General features: G+C 50.5%; 1 protein-coding gene across 1 annotated transcript in view; it reads left to right on the forward strand.

Annotated features, from left to right (window-relative positions):
* The first annotated feature begins 7,249 nt into the window (after nt 1-7,249).
* Nucleotides 7,250-20,715, forward strand: part of CSRNP1 (cysteine and serine rich nuclear protein 1) — a 28,930-nt gene continuing 15,464 nt past the window's right edge. The window contains exon 1 of the mRNA XM_088150243.1: nt 7,250-7,561. The gene's annotated coding sequence lies outside the window, so the exon portion shown is untranslated. The remainder of the gene's footprint in view (nt 7,562-20,715) is intronic.

Raw genomic sequence — 20,715 nt, forward strand, 5'->3', positions numbered from 1 at the left:
CCCTGCGTTTATATATTTCTGCACTGATTTAGGAAGTTTGGATGGCGGCCCATCTTACACGCATACCCCTGGGTGGCTAGCCACAGTCCACAAAAAAGTATAATTCAATGAACAGAGCGCCGAGACGGAATGAAAAGGATTGTAATGCAATAACTGAAGCATGCTATACGATGCAAACCGGGAGTTGCCAGGAGATTGGAAGGCAAGGGGTAAGAGCCACACTTGCACACCGGCCGTTGTATTTTTACTGCCAAAAAGCGTCTTGCAATTCCAGGCAATAAAAGGCACCTAATTTTGATCGTATGGACAGGGCTGCGGGCACCATCATAGTCTCATGTCCCCCCTCCAGCCCGAAAAAGTGAAATATTCTTCGATTGTTGTCCTACCCTCTCAAAAGCTCCTCGGTGGATTATCACAACCACCTCGCGAGGCGGGCTAAGCCGTGACTGACCAAAACCTTTAAACAGAACCCTATACAAATCGACTCAGAAGTAAACTTCACTGGGTAGATTTGCACATGGGGCTACGAAAGGGTCGAGTAGTTTGATTTGCAAGAACCCAGCCAGCCATCATCTTAGCAGGTTGTGTGAAGCATGTTGTCGCCTTAAGACTATCAGCTGGTTCATCTGTTTCAGCATCTTGCTACTCAAGCAGTGTTGTAAACCCGGGGTTAGGGTTAGTAGTGCACTGTGTGAACGTACCCAGGACCTGCCCCAGGTACGTACTTTTAATTGCAGAGTTAACAAGCTACAGGGCTGAATAGGAACTTGAACTGAATTCTGCTGGGACTTTGCCAAACCTTTTAAACCAGTATTTCTCAACCTTGGCAACTTTAAGATGTGTGGATGTGTGGATATGCTGGCTGGGGAATTCTGGGAGTTGAAGTCCACACATCTTAAAGTTGCCAAGGTTGAGAAACACTGGCCTAAACGTTGCACTAGTGAAGCAATATGGAGACAGCAAATTGTTAAATGCAAACCTTTCAACATATGTTTCACATGTATTTGTTATTTTGCAGCCTTCAGCCTTAGGTAAAAAGTTTGTTTTCTAGCAGCAAAATAATACTCACTGAAGGAGCCACGGGCAACTCTGGAATGACGTCCAACCTCCAAAAGTGCAGCCTTTTCATTTTTTTTTTTTTTTATTGAACCTTTGGAAGAAAATGTGTAAACAAGTACAAGAGAGAACAAGTAGAAGAGTAAAAACATATAACGCGGATAAATAAACCAGGGATTTCAAAGTGTCATGGAGGTTACGGTGTCCTAAAATATAATTAATTGGATGCGAATGATTAAGCCCAGAGCCCAAAGGGGCGCACTGAGGGCCTTACAGAGCACTGGGTGTGATGGCACCCCCAAGAAGTACCTGCTTAAATTGGGGGGGGGGCTGGGGGAAGAGGCGTGGGTTGAATTTCTGGTTCAGTCGCCAAAGCTTGTTCGGTGAATCCAACATCCTAGGTCCTACACTTGACCCTCATGCCAGCCAGTGGGCTAGATTTTCCCCAACATGGTCCATTCAAACCAGCTTGTAGATCAATGGGTTGTGTGAACGCACCCTTCCTCCTTTTTCCCCTTCTGCATGAATGCGTGGAAGAGGGAGGGCCAGCTGGGAAGCCAAGCGCCCACAGCTCCGCCGTCCCCGGGTGGGAACCGGGCTGGAATCTGACCCGCGTTAAGAGCAAGGGGTCTCTAAACCCGCCCACCGGTTTTCCTCCCCACGGGCGCCTTGGACTACAACTGCCAGCAGCCCCAGCCAGCGGGGAGCCACAGGGCCGTTCGGGATCCGCGTCGGTGCCAGCCCCGGCCCCAGCTCCGGAGCGCACCGGCCACCCCACCCCTCCGCCGGGCGCTGCGCGAGGGAGCGTCGGGCTGCGCGGGGCGGTTCGGCGACTCGCGCCTGCCGGCTGCGCCCTCCCGAGAAGCGATCGCGAGTCCCGGAGGGGCCGGAGGGTTGCGGGGCGGGGGAAGCCAGGCTGTTGGCCAGCCGGCTGTCGCCTGACCCGGTCAGCGGGCGCCCAGTTCCTGCCGCGCCTCGGGCCAGAGGAGCGCTGCTTCGGACCCGGCGCAGCGGCGAGCGAAGAGAGCTGGACGCTGCTCGCCCCACCGCGTCCCTCCCTCCCGGTTGCCTTTAAAAGCGTGGCAGCGCCCGGGGCTCTCGGCTCGGTTGGCCCAACGCTCTGGGCAAAGGGAAAAAAAAATAGGGCTGGCTGGATTCACACGGTGCGCTCAGTGGAACTGGGATTGGGAAGTTGTGGTTCAGCGGCTCGTGGGAACTCACTGACCGCCGTAGGTGGTTGGGTGAATCAGGGCTTCCAGCGAGGCCCTAACATGGGTGGGTGGTTTGGGCATCGGATTTTAGGAGAACTAGCAAGTGGGTTGTGTGAACCTGGCTTTTGGATTTGGTGGGTTGTGAAAACCCAGCCTGGATTGGGGGAAGGCCGCCAGTAAGCTGTGTTGCAATTAAAAGGGGGTTGGTCAGAGAGATGGGGGGCCAGGTGGAACACCCTTGTGTTTGCTTGGCTGTGCAACCTATGGTTTGTGTTAACCCCATTTTTCACGCTCAGCCAGCACTTTAAGACACAAGGGACACCACCACATTTTAGACTAGACAGCTGTTGGGAACAAACACGGGGAAAGGCCGTTTTCAAAGGGAGGGCAGGGATTTAAAAATCAGGAATGCCCAAGGAAGGGAAAGTGGAAATCTGAAGTACTGTATAGCTTTTCTCGGAAGGAAGATCAGGCTGGGGATGATGGGAGTGGTAGTTTAACACCTTTGGTGGTTGTGGAGGTTGCTAGGGGGAATATTTTCTTGGACACGGACCCTGGGAGTTGAGTATGTTGCTGGTTCTGAAGGTCCAGGAAGCTACCTTTGATAGGGCCTAATTTGGCCTATCCGTGTGGGATGTTTGGATCTGGCCTGGCCGTTGGGGCTTGGAGCACAAACCACGATGAATCCAAACCATGGCATAGCATGTGTGAACTCAGCTATGGTGTTTAACCCATGGATGACAGACTCTTGGGTTTTGCAAACCCAGCCAGTCATGGGCCCCTGGGGAAGCCAGGATCAGCCAGATGCACTGTATGTGAACTCAACCAGCTTGGGTTTTGTTCTAGGACAGTGTTGTCCAAACTTGGCCACTTTAAGATGAGTGGACTTCAACTCCCAGAATTCCCCAGCCAGCAATAAACAACTTTTATTGAGATTAATAACAGACTTTTGCAAGTCTGATTGTGCTGTTCCTCCTTGTCCTCCTTTGTATAGTTCAGTGCAGTGTTTCTCCACCTTGGCCACTTTAAGATGAGTGGACTTCAACTCCCAGAATTCCCCAGCCAGCCATGCTGGCTGGGGAATTCTGGGAGTTGAAGTCCACTCATCTTAAAGTGGCCAAGTTTGGACAACACTGTTCTAGGAGAACTGGAGAAATGGGATCAGAAATTGATTCTCTGGGTGATTCCTTTAAAAGAGTCGCCATCCTGTTCTTGGCTCCTTGGCAGCCAGACATAGAGCAAACGGCTGGCTTATGCAGCTGTTGGGCGTTCACCCTGTTGACTGCTACATCTGTTGACGTTCTGCCTGTCACTAAGGAAGCCTGCTGAAAAATCCTCCTTGCAGACAGCACTGTAGCCGCTGAAAACAACGTTGCATCTTGCCATTAAACCACAAAGCCCTGAGTATAAACCCCCATTGGATGGAAACAGGGTGGTTTAATAGCCACCCAGGGTGTCATTACACACGGTCATACATAATTGAACGATGGCTCACTGAAGGAACCCCGTTGCCAGCATTCACACAACAGGTTGGCCTGTAAGCTAAGCACGCTGGCTAGCTTCTGGGTGTGTTGGTTCTGCCAAGAGCCAGCTGCTTTAGCGGTACCACTAAAAATGCCCTTTAATAAAATCCGTTGGTCAGACTCCTGATTTTTAGTACTATGACTTATAAAGCAAGCCAGATGGCTTTGCAGAAGTGACCCAGCCAAAGTAGCTGGTGTATTTAAGCCAAAGGGGTTTGCACGAACCCAGCTGACATTTTCCAGGGGAAAACTGGAAAATGTCTTTCTGTCATCTCCTTTATGTCTGTCTGTTACAAGAAGCAAGCCTGGGGGTCTGCAAGAACTTGACGAGGTCCCATGAAAGACTAAGGGGGGGGTTTCACTCAAAACACGTCCAATTTTCTGTCACTAGATCAGTGTTTCTCAACCTTGGCAACTCTAAGATGTGTGGACTTCAACTCCCAGAATTCCCCAGCCAGTCATGAAGTCCACACATCTTGCAGTTGCCAAGGTTGAGAAACACTGCACTAGAGCTTCACCTCTTGATCTGGGAAACTGATTTATTTATTTATTTATTTATTTATTTATTTATTTGGCCCCCAGCTCCCCCAGAGGGTGACTCTGGACGGCTTACAATTAAAAACCAAGACAATAAAAACAATAAAAATATAAATAAAGTTTAAATAAATATTAAATAAAGTAGATAAATAAAATAAATATTGATTAAATATTTAAATAATAAAATAAATATTAAATAAATAAAAATATAAATGAAGCTTTAACTAGCAGCTTCTGCAGGATGAAAAAGTTTGAAAACCCCCTGTCCTAGGAAGGCACTGAATTTCACCCTTTTCTTCCTGGAAGCCAAGATAATGAAGAAGATATACTTCAACCCCCCCCCTTTTTTTTTTTGGAGGCCAGACTGGTTGGAAGAAAAGACACAAAACCTCTGAGTCCTCTCCTGTAGAGGAGAAATTTTGGTGGGTGTGGCTAAAATTCCCTATTTTATCCAACAAAGGCAGAGGAATCCAATTCTGCAGCTGGCCATCTGAATTCCATCTTGCTTTTGAGAAAGTAGAAAGGGCTTTCAGTCCAAGATATGTTGGTTAACGGCCTCTGATCAGCCTGTCCTTGCATTTCTCTAAGGGGCTGTCCTGTGCCTGTTTAACAGAACAAATCTCTGGAAATAGCAGTGTTTGCATGGAGAAACCAAGCACAGAATTGTACTGCTTTCTTTTTAACCAGATTCAGCCCTTCTGGCTACAAATGATAGCTTAATTATGAATAGGCATGGAGTAACAGCAGCTTACTTCTGATCTTGGGAACCTTCCCAATTTGCCCCAGCAGCTGCAACCAAAAGGGATCGGATCCATGCAGAGGGATAAACCACAATTTGCTTAATAAGCCATGATTGGCTGATTTTACATCTTAAGCCCTAAATGCAGGCTTAACACCCAGCAGGCTAGATTGCAAAGAGGACCTACTGGATTGGTGTCTGCTTCTAAGAGAAATGAAAGGAAAAGCCTTTGATCTCCATTCTGGAGCAGACTCTGGAGATGCTGCGTTTCTGTGCATGTACAAAAATTAAGGCAAAGTGTGCTCAAACACCACAATAGGTCTGTGCACATTCCATGCTTTGATTTAATGGGGGAGGGGGGAGAGAAGCATTACCCATTTTTACATTCACATTGAATCATAAACTAAACGTGGGCGGGATTCCCAGTACCCAATTTCAGTGTTTCTCAAAGTTGGCAACTTTAAAATGTGTGGACTTCAATTCCCAGAATTCCCCAGCCAGCCCTGCTGGCTGGGGAATTCTGGGAGTTGGTCCACACAGTGTTGCCAGATTGAGCAACACTGGGCTAGTTTGTAGCTCAGTAGGAAGCTACAGTGTGAAGATCGCAAAGGGGGCTTTTTGGGTGGGGGGAGTCTGAAAACAGGAGGTAAGAACGCGTGGATAGATTTATTTACAGCATTTACACAGCTTACCCCCCAAATAAATATTAAACCAACCACGTGTCACTCAAAGAGAGCCCTTGATATGCAAAATGGGAATTTTCCCCCTTCCTCGTTCCCCTCCCCCGTTTGAGGAGGTGGGGAAAATGAGTGTCATGCATCTGCAAATTTTGCCAGCAGGCACAAGGAAGGGAGGGGGGTCGTTATCAGAGAAATAACTCCGGGGAAAAGCCATTTCGGAAGGCATCTGGAGACTCTGAAGAATTAAGTCAGGAAATGCAGCCTTCGTCTCTGAAACTGGGGTGGGTGGGGGGGCTGATTGACCAGGTAATGCTGTGCACGTGAAGAGGGGGCCGCTTTGTCTCCCATTAGCCCCCGCTCCAACTTTAAACGACCCCAAGGATTAAGCAAGATAAGATTAAGTATGCAAATTGCAGCCTCTGCCTCAAAGATGCCAGGGCAGACAGGAAAACGCAGTTGAATGTTTGAACTGGTTTCGAGCAGGAGTTGACCGGCCCCGCCCCCCTCTATAAAAGGTCAAAACCTGCAACTGGTGGGGGGGCTCTGCGCTTCTGGAATCTGCTGGATTTATGTCGTGGGGGGGGGGGAAGCGGTCTTTAATATCGCCCAGACGTAGAGGGAGAGCGTTGTTCGCCACCACATTTAAAAAGAAAAACGCATTTAAGCATACTTTCAAAACCGTACAAAAGTATTTTTACGGTTTTAAAATACTTGTAAAGAGTCCAGCGGCCTCTTCACGGCATCACTCTGGGCAGATTTAGAGTGCTGGGGGGGGGGTCTAGGAACTAACCCGTTTCTCTCTCGTGGGGTGTGAGAAGGGAAGGGGGGTGGGGTCCCTTATGGTCGTCTGAAACAGCCCCGGGGGGGTTAATTCCAGCAAGCATGGCTCAAGCCAACTACGGCACGGGTTACCCTGCGACCAGGCGCCTTCCGCTCGGGCGGGACTTCCACGCCTATCATTCCCAACTCCCAGGCTGGCACAGCCCGCTGGGGACGCTTGCCAATAACCCCCCCGCCCCCTGCTGCTGCTCCAATCCGGGCGGGGGGATTCCCACCGGGCAGCCCCTCTCGCCGAGACCCGGAAGGCTGCTCCAGAGTCAGTTCCAGAGGAGGAGGAGGAGGAGGCGGCGGCTGTCTCGCCATCCAGCCTTCCTTCTTCGCCCCCGGCCAAGCGAGCCGCCCCCCCCGCCCCGGGAGCCCGAGCCTCGAACGCCCGCGTGACGCCGGCAGCCTCCGAGGAATTCCTGCGGGCGAGGCGCGCGCGCGCACGCACGTGTGAATCCGTGCAGCCGCGGCTCCACCAATCCCTGCGCTCTCCCTTTCTCTCTCGAGGCTCCGGGAAAGGAAGGGAAGGAAGGGAAGGGAGGCCACTGGGTCCTGCCCGTCCCCTCCTCCTCCTCCTCCTCCTCCTGCTCCTCCGGCGGCGGCGGCGGCTGCTGCTGCTGCTGCTGCTGCTGCTGCTGCTGCGGCCGAGCGCGGCTCCGCCAGGAGGAAGGAGGGAGGGAGGGAGGCCGGGCAGGAAGCGGGCCGGGCCGTCTCTGGCTGCGCTCCTTGGTCACCTCCTGCGTCAGCGCCCAGGAGTTTTCCACTGACGAAAAAGGGCAGCGCAAGCAGCTGGAGGAGGAGCGGCGGCGGCGGCGCCCTCCAGCTCAGAGCCGCGCCAGGCACGGGTCAGCCTGCTCCGCTCCCCGCTCGCTCGCTGCTGCCGCTGCCGCTGCCTCTGCCTCGGCGGCGATGCGCGCCTGAACGGCCCCCAGCCCGCCGGATTTCCCCGAGCCGCCTCTGCACGCTGTCCCGGGACCTCGCGCGGCGCCGGTAAGCCACTCCGTCGGGCGCCTTCCCGCTGGAGCCGCGGCTGCAGCGCCGCCGCCGCCGGCGGGACTCTCCTCCCCGAAGAGGGGGCCGCCGGGGAGCTCGCTCCGGGCCCCGCTCCGGCTTCCCCGAAGCGGCTGCAATTCCTGGGGGACGCGGGAGGAGGGACGGGAAGGGAAGGGAAGGGAAGGGAAGGGAAGGGAAGGGGCGCCCCAGCGAACGGGACCTGCTCGGGTTTGCTGGAGGGCGCGCGGGCTCGCTCGGGACCGGGAAGCGGAGGAGGAGGAGGCACGTCGGGACCGGCAGGGCCGAGAGCCGGCGACCCTCGGGGGCGGAGGATGCCCGGCCAGGAGGGGGCGCCGCGGAGGCCGAGCGGCCGCGCGTTCCCACCGTCGGAAGCGGGGGCTGGGTCGGGCCGCAGCGCGGGGGCTCGGGGTGACCTCCTCCTGCGGGCAGGCGCGTTTGGAAGGCGTCTTTTCCGGGAAGGGTGTGAGGGCGGGGGCCCCGTGGGAGTCCCCAGCGGTGGGGCCCCGGGGCCCCTGGCAAGAGGCTCGCCTCGGCTCGACCCTGGCGGTTCCCGGCGCAGCGAGGAAGGGTTTGCTTGAGCTGGACCAGGCTGCCTCTGGCGGGCCGGGAAGCGGCTTTCCGGGGCGGATGGCGCTCTCTGTGCCTGCGGGCGGCGATCCGAAGCGACCTCGCTTGGTATTTCCTTCGCTCCCGGCGGGAGCTCCAGCCGCCCGGATCGACGCCGAGGCGCGCGCCCGAGGGCGAGGCAGGCAGAGCCGGGGCGCTCGCGGGCCCGGGAAGCCGCCTGCCTGCTCCCCTGGCCCCCAGGTCACCTTTACCTGCGGCGCGTGGGGGGGGGGGGGGGACCGGGGCGGGGACGTGCCAGCCGGGACGGGGGGCAGGGCTCGCTCCAACTCCTTCGAGCTGGACGTTTGGGTCTCCCGCTCGGCGCGTCCCCCTTCCAGCGCTGATCGACCTGGAGGCGATCTGATATCGGGGCTATTTCCGATGGGACGGTCAGTGATCCCCCCCAATAATGTCCAAATATTAGCAGACCGGTGTGGATTTTTAACCCGCCCCCCCCCACTTCATTCTTTGAACCCACAGAGGGGGCTGTTGCCCTGCGCCCCCAGTAGGTCTGGGAACTTGGGGACTTTTGCAGAGGCAGCTTTTTTCTCTTATAAGGGTTCTCTTCCTGTTGGTCTCCTCTCCTGTTTGTGGTAGTTACTCCGGGGAAATACTGTGTGTTTGATTCCTGGGAAGTGACTCACCCCAGTGGTTCAGGAGAAGTCAGCCGCTCTTCCAACCGCGGGGTTTGCCAGTTAGTGGCACTGGCGTCATCTGCAGTGACGGAGTGGCGACGCTGGTGGAATTCAGCTGGGTGATGTCATAAACTGACAGGAATCCGGCCAGCGGCCTCAGACGGGTAACACACACCCAGCTAAAACTTGGCTGAGGGTTGCCAGCTCTTCCCCTCTTTTCTGGATGCCCAGGAGCCCGGATTCTGGCATCACCTCTAGCAGCTGATTGGGGTAGCGATATCGGGGGTGTTAACCCTAGTCCTGGTCAAAGGTACTGCTTGCTTTGTGCCTAGGTTGGCATGACTCTGAACAGAGGCTTTAGCTTGTGGGGCAGTTTGGCGTTCAAGGGGGCAGATCAGAACGAAGGCTGTAGCCCCACGAAGGAGGACTGTGGCTTATACGTACTCAGAGTAAGCCCACAGCAGTGGGTCTCAAAGCGGACTAATTCTCTGAGCCCAGTGGAGTCTCAGGGTGGCTTACTTCTGAATTCATTTGCTGACTTTTCAGCCGATTCCTCGCTATGTGTATGTTGCTTTTCTTGGTGCTAAGAACTCTGTGTGACCTGGAGGCCCACATACCTGGGTGCAAATGGAACCAAAGATCTTTTTTTCTTTCTTTCTTTTTAACTCTTTTTCTTTTCTGATTTATTGTCTAACTCCAATAGCAGTTTCTGTTCCAGTTGCTCTTTTATAAGACTTAATACAGTCTCTCTCTCTCTCCTTTGTAACTACAGCAACACCTACTGGTACTAAGGAAGATTAACCATCATAGTTTTGCTCGGGAAACTGTCCTGTATGTCTGATTGGCTGAGCCCCAGGGATGTCTTCCTCTCCCTTTTAAGTTTGAAGACTTAAAGCATTCACAGCGAGGGGCTCTGATCATCAGGGGCCAAAAATCCTTTTGATGATGTGTAGAAACTTATAGAATGAAATATTATTTGCAGTCAGGACATGTATACAGTATAAAGTTCTGATTTCATTCTTTAAAATGCTTTGTTTTAGTTGTTTTGGTTTCTTTAATTAAGGGTACAACCCAATGCAGAGTTGGATCAGAGGATGCTTAAACATTAATTAATTGGCATATAGTTGGATTTGCATAAGAACTGATTATTAAATACATTGATGTAAAGTCTGTGGCTTTAAAGTTAACACACTTTTGCCTGGAATAAATCTCATCTCACTGTGTACAGTGGAATTGCATAAGATTGTGCTGTTGGTGAAGTCACTGTTTTGTCATCACCATTGAGTGGTATTAAAATTCAGCACATGAAATCTTCCATCATAGCCTTTTCTGTTTTATTTTTATTTATTTTTTAATTTTTCTCTTCACTTGGGAAACTGAGGCAGACTTATGCCAGTTGGAATAACGCAGATGCCAGCTCCTGAAGGGGTCTTGACCGTACAATAAACGAGTTCAAGACCCACCAGCATCCTCAAGTTTTAAAGTCTCGGACTCAGAAAAATCCAGATTTCTTTTCTTGATGCATCCTCACCTTTCTGCCCAGAGGAACCATAACAACTAAAAAGAAATAACTGCTGACTTTGGGCCATGGGGGGGGCGGGGGGCGGCTTTTGAGTTGTGCATACTTTTTGGGCACTGGTTCATGCACAGAGTCAAAGTTAGGGTAAACGCATTATTTGGGCTCCAATCATGCTAAGCTTGAGACGACCACTAGAGGGCACCCAAGAACTGTAGAAAACTCGCCTTGATGCCATCTAGTGGAGCAAAGCTATCACAGCTGTTTTTGGGGGGGGGGTGCTTTCAAGTCAATATTGACCCCTGGTAACTGCCTGGACTAGCCCTTGCAGTTTTCTTAGCAGGGCTTTTTGGAAGTGGTTTGCTATTGCCTGCTTCCTCGGGCTGATTGAGAGGGACTGGTCCAGGGTCACCCAGCTGGCTTGGTGGAGATGGCCCAGGGTGTACATTGATAGTTCCTATAAACTAGGTGACAGATTGAAGGGGGGGGGGAAGAAAATATGCAGAGCGCTCTATTAAGGAATGGACTATCCTCTGTTGGACCTTTATACCAGAGCAAAGCCTTTGGACAGAGATAAGCTTGTCCTCACAGCTCAGCCCTGTCCCTGTCCCCATTTTACAGAAAGAATCAAGGCTGCGTCGGGATGACAAAGCCGCTGGATGTGGCCGCAACAGAGGACAGGAACTGCATCCAGATCTTTCAGATCCCCAGGGCCATGCCCTTCTCTTGCAGTGCTTTTGATTTATCACTACAGTGTGGAAAAACAACACCATTGCACCCAGCTTATTATGCAGCAGCGTGGGGTGGTGTAGGACGTGACCAGAAAGCCTCTTTCTCACGTCTCGGTGGGAAAGGCCTGCGTCCATCTGAAAGTCTTTACCTCCACAGGCAAAGTGATTGGTTTCTGTGTGCATTGAAGTTTCTCCTCCTCTAAGCAAGGTCTTGAGTTGACAGATAGAATCTGGGGGGAAGGGGGATTCTGCTGGGTAATCTGCACTTACGCTACACTTAAGTCAAAAAGAGGTTTCTGGAGGGCGATAGTCCCTGCTAATTATTTATGGTGTGGACGAGCAACGAACCTTTGAATTTTCCTGTCTGAGCACCGAGATTTCTGGCCTTCTGGTTAGCCTTGGGCGAAGACGTGCTGCCCGTGTTGAAACCGCTACACACGTGTTGATTTTGCCATCAGTATTCAGTGGCTTTGTGGGTATCAGGCCGTGCAATGCTTCAGATGCAGAAGGAGAAAGTGGCTGGGCAGCATGGGAGGGACAGACACGGAGTCCCTATTTGCAGCTCCGGGATCCCAATGCGGTTTTTCCCCTGATTGGGCAGCTGTGTAATGCCATGAAAAGACACTGCTGCTTTTAGAAGTGGCAGATGGGTGTGTGAGTATTTGTCCATGCCCAGAAGCATCTCTTGGCCTTTGAATCTGAGGGCCTGCACAGCCCTAACAAGTGCGTTCAAATGAGGTCAGAACAGCCCTGTAGGGTGGGCCAGTGTTCTTATGGCCATATTTTCAGAGGAGGCTGGCAGAGCCCAAAGTGAATTGCACCCATCGTGAATGCCTAACAAGGCTTAGATCTGGCTGAAGATCCCGCCTGTTTGCAGAGGGCTTGTAGATCATTGAAAACCTCTGTGCATTATTAAGCACCCTCTTGTTGGTCCTTGGCTCTTGGGATATGCACTGGCGGAAAGATTTGTTTCCCTTCCTTCTGGATTCAGCTGGAGATAGTGATTGACTTCATGCCTTTTAGGGGGCAGGTGCATTCTTCCCGCCTCCCCACTTTTCTTGGAAGCAAAGTCCCTCTATGTTAAACCTTTAAAAAAAAAAAAAGCTTAATTCTAGCACACGGTCGATGCTTTGCTCTGAAAGGTTCTCCAGCTGGCTCGTGCATTATTGAGAAACGGAGTTGTGCACGGCTATGTGTAAAGTTAAAAGGTAAAACATCCAGAGTGTATTCACTGGAGGACAAACACGGGAAGCGTTCTGAATTATTCATCGGCAATCAAATAGAGGATTTGACTAAGCGCTGATGGACGTTCATATTTTTTGCATTTCACGTTCCCATCTTGACTTTAAAACAGGTGGAATATTTATAGGTATAAAAGAGATGCCGAGGCAAACGTTCGGTGTCTTTTAAGAAACCTGACCCGTTCTTTGTCCTGATGGATCCGTTACCTTTTACAATGTGTTGGTTCATCCAGAAGATATTTCAGTGTGCGGGGTCCCACAGCAGTGGTTTTCAACCTTTTTGAATCCGTGGCAAAATAAGCTAAGAGAAAAATCTCGTGGCGCGCTAGAAGCAAGCCCGTGGCACACCTGTGGGCCAGGACACGCTGGTTAAGAACCACAGACTGGCTTTGGACAATGGGAAGAGTCACAGAGGACCCCAGGGATTGGACCAAATTCTAATTTTTATGGATTATTCTGGGGGGTGGGGGTGGGCAGGTTGTTCCTGATACTTTTTCACCCTGTGGCTTGAAACACCGAATGGCTGTGTTTTTACAAAATCTGTGTTAGCGTGATTACGCTTTTTCCTTGGGACTCTGTGATCTTCCCAGGCTTCTGGGAGGGGAAATTAAAATCTTATGATTGGGTTGAACATGAATGCTGTTTCCTGTGAGTTTCTCTATTCCAGTGTTTCTCAACCTAGTTGGCTTTAAGCTGTGTGGACTTCAACTCCCAGAATTCCCCAGCCAGCATGCTGGCTGGGGAATTCTGGGAGTTGAAGTCCACATAACTTAAAGCTAACTAGGTTGAGAAACACTGCTCTATTCGGTGTTTTAAAATAAGGTAAAGGACATCTGTACTTCTGTGCATTATAGAATCCTGAAATTCCAGGCTTGTTAAATTCCAGTATCCATAGTTGGAGAGAGGCAGACAATAAAGTATGTTCTGAGTGTTCGTAATTCAGAAGATGAGTTATTATTATAACACCATAACATGGAATAGTATCTAACCCCTTTCTGTAATCGTAAGAACGTCTATTTTATTTTCCCATTCATTTGTACGACTTGTCTGTGTGTGTGCATGAGAATTAGCTGTGGAGATGTAGGGGGAATTGGGGAGGCTAAACGAGGAGACAGATTATTCTATTTTAGTGGATTTGTGTTTCAGTCTCTGGTTATCTGTGAGTGATTGTCGCTCCCCATAGGTGATCATGACCAGATGCTTTTGCAGTCCTAGACTTGTTAAACAAGTTCTCACTTGAGGCCCAAATGACCAGCCTCAAATTATCATATTTTGGACACATTGGGTGAAGACCCAGCTCTCTGGAGAAGGCTCTGATGCTGGGAAAGGTGAAGGAAAGGTGAAGGAAAGAAGAGGAGGACCAGCAGCAAGGGGGATGGACTCCGTTATGGAAGTGATGGAAGGACCATTGGAAGACCTGAAGGACCAGATTGGGGACAGGTCCTCTTGGAGAAGGTCTATCTCTGTGGTTGCTAAGAGTTGACACCAACATAATGGCACATAATCAAACTAGTGAATCAACAGAATTGGAAATTGCAGCAAAGCAGTGTAGTATCTAATGCTTTATTGATTTATTTACCAAACTTCTACTCTGCCACAATCCAACCATTCTTCCACCAGGAGCTCAGGGTGACCTACGTGGTGTGGGAATCATCTCTGATTATCCTTTCAGCTGAGAGATTCTCCTTAAGCTGTATCCTGTGGTTGTGTAAACGCACGAGCTACCTTCTTTACCTGTGCTGATACGCTTGAATGTTGCTTTTCAACAAGCATGTCTGCATTGTCCCTGAATGGGGGCCTCCAGATGTATTGGACTACAGTTTCCATCGGCAAACTGGCTAAGGACGGTGAGCCCTTCCGGAGGAACATGAGGTTGGACCAAGTGGAGTAGACAATTTGCTTTTCACTCTGGGATCTGGAGGTGGCCTTATCTGCTCTTGCTTGCTGAAAAAAGGCATTCCTGCACTTAGCGGTGCTTCATGCTTTCATTCTGAAATGTGTGTGTGTGTGTGTGTGTGTGTGTCTGAGGGAGAGAGAGGGAGGGAGAATATGTGTACTTTTCCATCTTTGTCTCATGGCAAGCCTCTCCATCTATTTTTAGCTGTAGTGAGCTTATGAAACCCTAGTCCGGTGTTTTTCAACCTTGGCAACTCTAAGATGGGTGGACTTCAGCTCCCAGAATTCCCTAGCCAGCATGCACAGACTTCAACTCCCAGAATTCCCCAGCCAGCATGCACAGACTTCAGCTCCCAGAATTCCCCAGCCAGCATGCACAGACTCGGCCGTTGGGTGAAAAATTAGGCTGTCCTAGTGTATATCTAAAGATATTTAAATTTCTGGGCAGCACCCTCACATTCCTAGCTGGTTCGAGCAGCCAGACATCTTTTTTTCCCTTTTTTGATGTGACCGTACACCACTGGTCTGTAAACGTGACGAGATTCCCTAGAGAAAGGCTTATAAATAGCTTTTCTCTGCTCGCCAACGGCGAATCAACACTGCCTCCAAGCAACCAAAACTCCCCCCCCCCCCCGAAATTGGAAGAGAGTCTGTAGCATGTTGTAGACTTCTTTGCTCAGTTGGCAAAGGTGCTTCTTGCCACAGATTGCCTTGGGGTGTAGCTGGTTTTGGGGAAGGAAGGGGGGGGGAGCCGAGATTGGGCCTCTCCCCAGCCCTTCAAAGGTGCAGCTTTCAAGCAGAGCGGCTGAACATGGCACACGATTGGCTCAATTTAGCCTGGGAGCCTGTAATTGGCAACCGTCCTCCTCAGGCATTTTCAGAGGCTGTGAACATGGGTGAACATATAGGAATATAGGAAGGGGCTCCTTGCGCGATGGGGCGATTCTCCCTGCAAAGCTGGTCTCGTCTGCTCCTCTGCTCCTTCACCTTGCTGTTCCAGGGCTCGACCCCGTGGCACGCCCAGCTGACACTCAACCCTTCAGATTCTGCCTGTGTCCTCAGTTACACCCGCCGCCTTTGCTCTCCTGCGTGAGGGTTCAGGTTATCCCAACTGCAGCAAAACGTCTCGATCCTTTGGGGTTTTTCTTTTTCGAGGATATTTCTTCAGGAAACCGAGCGCTGTTATTTATGGCGAGAGGCTGGAAATAGCTTCGCGGTAGGTGGCTGTGCGCAGCCCGAAGATGGGGGAAATGTGGGTGGCTGCTTGGTACCATCAGCCTGGTCTGTGTGCTTTCTCAGGGTAGTGCCTCGGTTGTAAATCATTGCTCCCAAGCTGAGCACCCACACAGTTGGCATTGCCGCTACAGCTGAAACCGGCTTTGGAAAGCGCCGCGGCCTGCGTGTCAGCGCCAAAGAGGCTGGCTGGGCTTCCAGAGGCTGCGCCCGAGCTGGCATCGGGAGGCCAAGGAGTCTTTTGAGCCAAATGTCCTTAACTTCCCTTCTGCACACAGTGTGCTTTTGTACGTTCAGGCAGTTGGACACTAGCTGTTTTCTGGAGAAGGGGGGGCATGCTCTTAGGAGGTGCCCCGACACCAACGTTTGGGTTGTGGAGGGAAAAGCACTCTGCACATGCCTGGGGGAACGACATTTCTTTGTGGCTCTGCCATGATCTGAAACAAAATGTGAAACAAGGTTGGAATTCTGAAGCGGAAGATGCTTTTCAAGGGGAAGGAGCTTGACTTTTGTGATTTCCTGATAATCCATACATAATCCACGTCCACCCGTGTTTAGCTTCGTCTGTGTGTTTACGCGATGCCAACCGAGTAGGGAAGATGGGACGGGCCTGTTATATCTGTTCCGTGACTGCAGGGTTCAGCTGTTGTTCAAAGGAATACCGCGCCGGGGGGTGAGGTCCATCCATCCCTCAGCTTGGCATCGTGATGGGAGTGGGGAGAAGCATGCCTTCAACCACAGACGCTCTCGGGTGACTTTGGGCCTGCCCCTGTTCCTCAGCCCAGCCGACCTTGCAGGGGTGTTCTAGGAAAATCTGGAAGAGCAAGTGGAAGGTGCACCACCTTGAGATCCTGGCCATAAGGCAGGCTTGCACCCTAACAGGCCAACAAAGAAGTACAGTGGTACCTCGGGTTACGAACTTAATTCGTTCCGTGACTCTGGTCGCAGCCCGAATTGGTCGCAACCCGAAGCAAATTACCCCATAAGGTTCAATGTAATTACCGTTAATCCGTTCTGGCGTGGAGGACAGGGAGGCGGCTATTGCTTGGAGGGAGAGTCCCCCTCCCTACGACCACGCGTCAGGGTCGGAAAATGGCCACGGACCACGTGTCAGGGGCGGAAAAATGGCCGCGGACCGTGTCACGGGAGGGAAAATGGCCACATATCCTGTTTGTACCCCGAGGCGGAGTTTGCAAAACGAGGCAAAATTTTGCAGCCAGAGCTGGTCATAACCCGAAAAGTTCGTTAACAGAAGCATTCGTAACCTGAGGTTCCACTGTATTGGTTGCCCAGTGTGGCTTTTGGCTGGCTGAGAATGCCAGAGTCCCTTTGTCCAAAAAGGAAAGTTTGAATTCTCAGGATTGGAGGGAGAAGCTTCGTCTTGGCAAGGCTGATCAAGACCCGTCCAATTTTGGGTGGGGAGGCAATTCCAGCTCTCCAGGAATTAATTAAAGCACACGTACGGAGATTTCTTTTCATCTTTTTCGCTTGCTCACTTACACTTGCGGGAGGCTAATGAAGAACAGCAGTACAGCTTTCTTTTTCAAAATTGCTCGACTTCTCCTTCGCTTGACCAGAGACCCGGGTAGCCGGCATTGTGCATGGACCCAAAAGCAGGTTTCCTTGCTGAATGTTCTTCCTTGCCAGGTTTTTTTTTCCTTTCGGGGACCTTGGGCAACCTCCAAGGGCTCGAAAAGTGCCCCGAAAGCTTTTCCCACTGAAAGATCCCATCCTTCAGGCAGAGGGGGAGGAAGATTTTGCCTTGAAGCCTCTCATTTCTGCAGACTTTGGAGCTGACGGCGTTGTCCCCCCACCGCCCCCACCCGCCTCTTCCTTTTCAGCACTGACCTCCACCTTCCTTTTGAAAGCAAGATGTTCAAACGAGAGTGGAATGCACATCTGGGGCGAATATTTCTTCGGAAAGTATTCCCAGGATAGGGAGAGCCGGCGGTGCCAAAGAGGAATTCCTGCGGGTTTGATCTGCTCCATCGTGTTTCTGCATTGTTTGGCTTTGTTTTTTTTTTAAAGGCTGCTCGGTCAAACGAGATGAGTAAGAACTAGAAGCTCGGAACAAAATGTCTCGGTTGGCCATTTAGCAAGACACGATGAGATTTCTGTCTCTTGATGCCAGGGTAGTGCGATGCCGCGCTTCTCGGCCCGATGCCTCTCTGTTTTGAGTTGTGCAACGTAGCTTTTGGGGTGAGTCTGAATTAAAACACGAGGCAGGTCGATTTGCTGACGGTTTCACTTCTAAAATAAGGCCTACCTGTTCTTGGGGGGGAAAAACAACTCCCTGCATGTTTTTCATTAGTTGTAGTTTTGGCTGTGTCTGTGTCAGTTTTTTTTTTTTTTTTAAATTTAGACCAGTGTTCAAACTTGGCAACTTTTGAAGATGTGTGGACTTCAACTCCCAGAATTCCCCAGCCAGCCATGGCTGGCTGGGGAATTCTGGGAGTTGAAGTCCACACATCTTCAAGTTGCCAAGTTTGAGAAACACTAATTCAGACTGTCAGGTGAGAGTCGTCTGCCCCCTGGAGGAAACGGAAGGTAAGGGCAGAACAGGGGAGCATGCAGAGACTCAATGAGCAGCCTCCTCCACCCGGGAGTCCTCTGCACCTACTGTATAAGAAATTGGAGGGTGGGAATTGTTGGAAGAGGATCTGCTGATTTGACTTTGCATTGATAGAAAGATTTTGCAAACGTTTGGTTGCAGGATTTTATTTATTCATTTGCTGGACGAGGATCTGATGATTTGGGTTCGCATTGGTTGAAAGATTTGACAGACAGACAGACAGACAGACAGATATTTGGCCAAAGGTAACTCTTGCTTAGAGTCCCAGATCTCAGCCTTCAGATCAGGAGCTGGGAAAAAGCTGTAAGGCTTGAAATAGGTCTGTTAATAATTGCATTTGCAGAACAGACTCAGATGGATTAGTTCCCTGACCTTAACGTGTCGTGCGAATGAAGCTGGGTTTGGTTTTGGTTCAACAGTGTGTGCAAACCCAGAATCTGGGGCGACTCGGTGATGTTGCTGTATATGTTTTGCCAGTCAGAAGAGATATCCATGGGGCAAGGGGGAAATGATCAAAAAAAGCATTGCGCTGCCCTGTTTTGTGTTGGGAAGTTGCACGCACGTGTGAAAGAGGCAGAGCTTGTGTCCCGACAACTCGACGCTAATTTTGTGATTTTGATGGCATCGTCTGGGTCTACAGAGGCATCTGTCTGTAGGGAGCCTTGTCCTTGAAAGAAAGAAATGTCTCTTTTTCTGATCTGGATTCCTCTCCTTAGCTGATTTTCCCGGGCTGTTAATTTATTCCCACCCAGAGTTTCCGCAAATCATCGATCTACACAGCGACAGTAGCTTGTACCCAGATCAACTCTGTGGTGAAGCCTGAACTAAATTTTGGATTTAGGAAGAGGAAAATGCAGTTGCTCGGGCTGTTGTTGAGAGGGAAACCAACATGGTTTACTGACGCGGTTGTAAATTGCTCTGGGACTGAATTGTGCCACCCCACATCTGAGCAAGGGTTTGGACCAGCGTGGTTAATGTCCTTTTCCAGGGCCGTGATTTGCTGAAGCAGCTGACGCCAACCGATTGAATAATTATAACACTAAGAGCAGTGTAATAATCAGCTATCTGCTCTTGACATACCTTTTTGATGAAAGCACTTCAGACTTTTTTTTTTAGTAAGCCTGCAAGGTAACATGGAATTATAGTTTGCATATTCCAGACCAAGGGATATAGAGTCAGGAATAAACCATTTTCCTTAGCCGTGATGGAGATCCAGTGGCCCTCTGAATCAGTGTTTCTCAACCTTGGCAACTTTAAGATGAGTGGACTTCAACTCCCAGAATTCCCCAGCCAGCATGGCTGGCTGGGGAATTCTGGGAGTTGAAGTCCACCCATCCTAAAGTTGCCAAGGTTGAGAAACACTACTCTAGATGTTGATAGGCCTCCACTCCCGTTGTCTCCAACCATTGTCTAGGCTCGGAGTCCTAGCAATATCCAGAATACCATAGGGTTGGCATCTCTGCCATATGGGTTATGTAGTGAGCAGAGGGCTCAGGTTTGAGCCCTTAACTCTGTGCCACCCCATGGTTCATGCTGCATCTTTGAACCAAAGAGAACCTCTGCCTCACTAGTAGAAAAAGTGAAGGAAAGGAGGACAATTCATTTGCACTTTGCTTTCATGTCATGAGTGAAAACAACCTTAGCACTTTCCCGTTTCACCTAATAAAACCTGGGCATGAAAATTGGCAGTAGGATTGATGTATTTAAGGGTCCATGGAGAGAGGGAATTCACTAAAAGCTTTCGCCCGCCGTTAATTAAGCAATAAGGTTGCTTCATCTATGTGTATTGTATTGGCACCGCAATAAAATACTGGAAATTATTTCTAAGTACTCCTTTTCTCCCTTCCTCCTTTTGGGGGAGAAATAATTCAAAACTCTTTGGTCTCCCTGTCTTTGACGAGCTAGTCCACCTGTGGTTCTTTTTTTAGAACAGCTGGAGAAACGAATGAAGGATGCCTCTGACCATGTACAAAGTTCCTCCGATTCACCATTCTTCCCCGGAAAGGTTGATGCCTCCCTTCTCTTGGGTGAATCCACCCACCTCTGGAGGGGGTGACAAGGGGGAGGTCAGTAACAATATGGCTTTCTGAATGCACATCAGCAGGAGCAGAGGTGTCTGTGCAGTGTGTATGTGTGTCAAAAAAGGCAAGATGGTGGCCACAGCCATGTGATTGAAGTCCTTTCCCTGCTTTACAGGCATCGCTGGCGGGATAGGGCTTTATGACTGTATGAATGTGTTAATGGGGCCAAATTCTGGGCTATTTATAAAAAGGAAAAGGAAAAGATGACCTTTAAATGAATATTTTTCTCCAATGCATGTGTACGGGCCGATGTGTGGTCACCTCTTGCACTTGAAGTACAACCGTATTGTGTTAACTTGTAGTCAGGTCCCACCATCTCGTAAACTTCCCTGCAGATTCCCTCCAGCTGTGATGGGATCACCACCCCCAAGATTCCCTGCTAATAATGGCCCCTCTGGATGAAAGGTTAGGGAAGGGCGATGGGTTGCGGAGAAGCTTGGAACAGGGACCAAAGAGTTAATGCTTGAAATCTCATGGACAGTCCTTGGCTCGTGAGGACTACATGGACACAGCCATGAATGGTTTGGCAACATTTCAGAAGTGGTTTCCCATGGCGTCCTTCCAGGATGTTTTTGGGACTTCCCTAGTCTGCAGCCCTGAGATTCTTCAGGGGCCTCCC

The sequence above is a fragment of the Python bivittatus genome, unplaced genomic scaffold (assembly GCF_059951505.1).
Source record: "Python bivittatus isolate LINGU-HERP-01145 unplaced genomic scaffold, Pbiv_v1 ctg000610_np1212, whole genome shotgun sequence".
NCBI lineage: Eukaryota > Metazoa > Chordata > Lepidosauria > Squamata > Pythonidae > Python > Python bivittatus.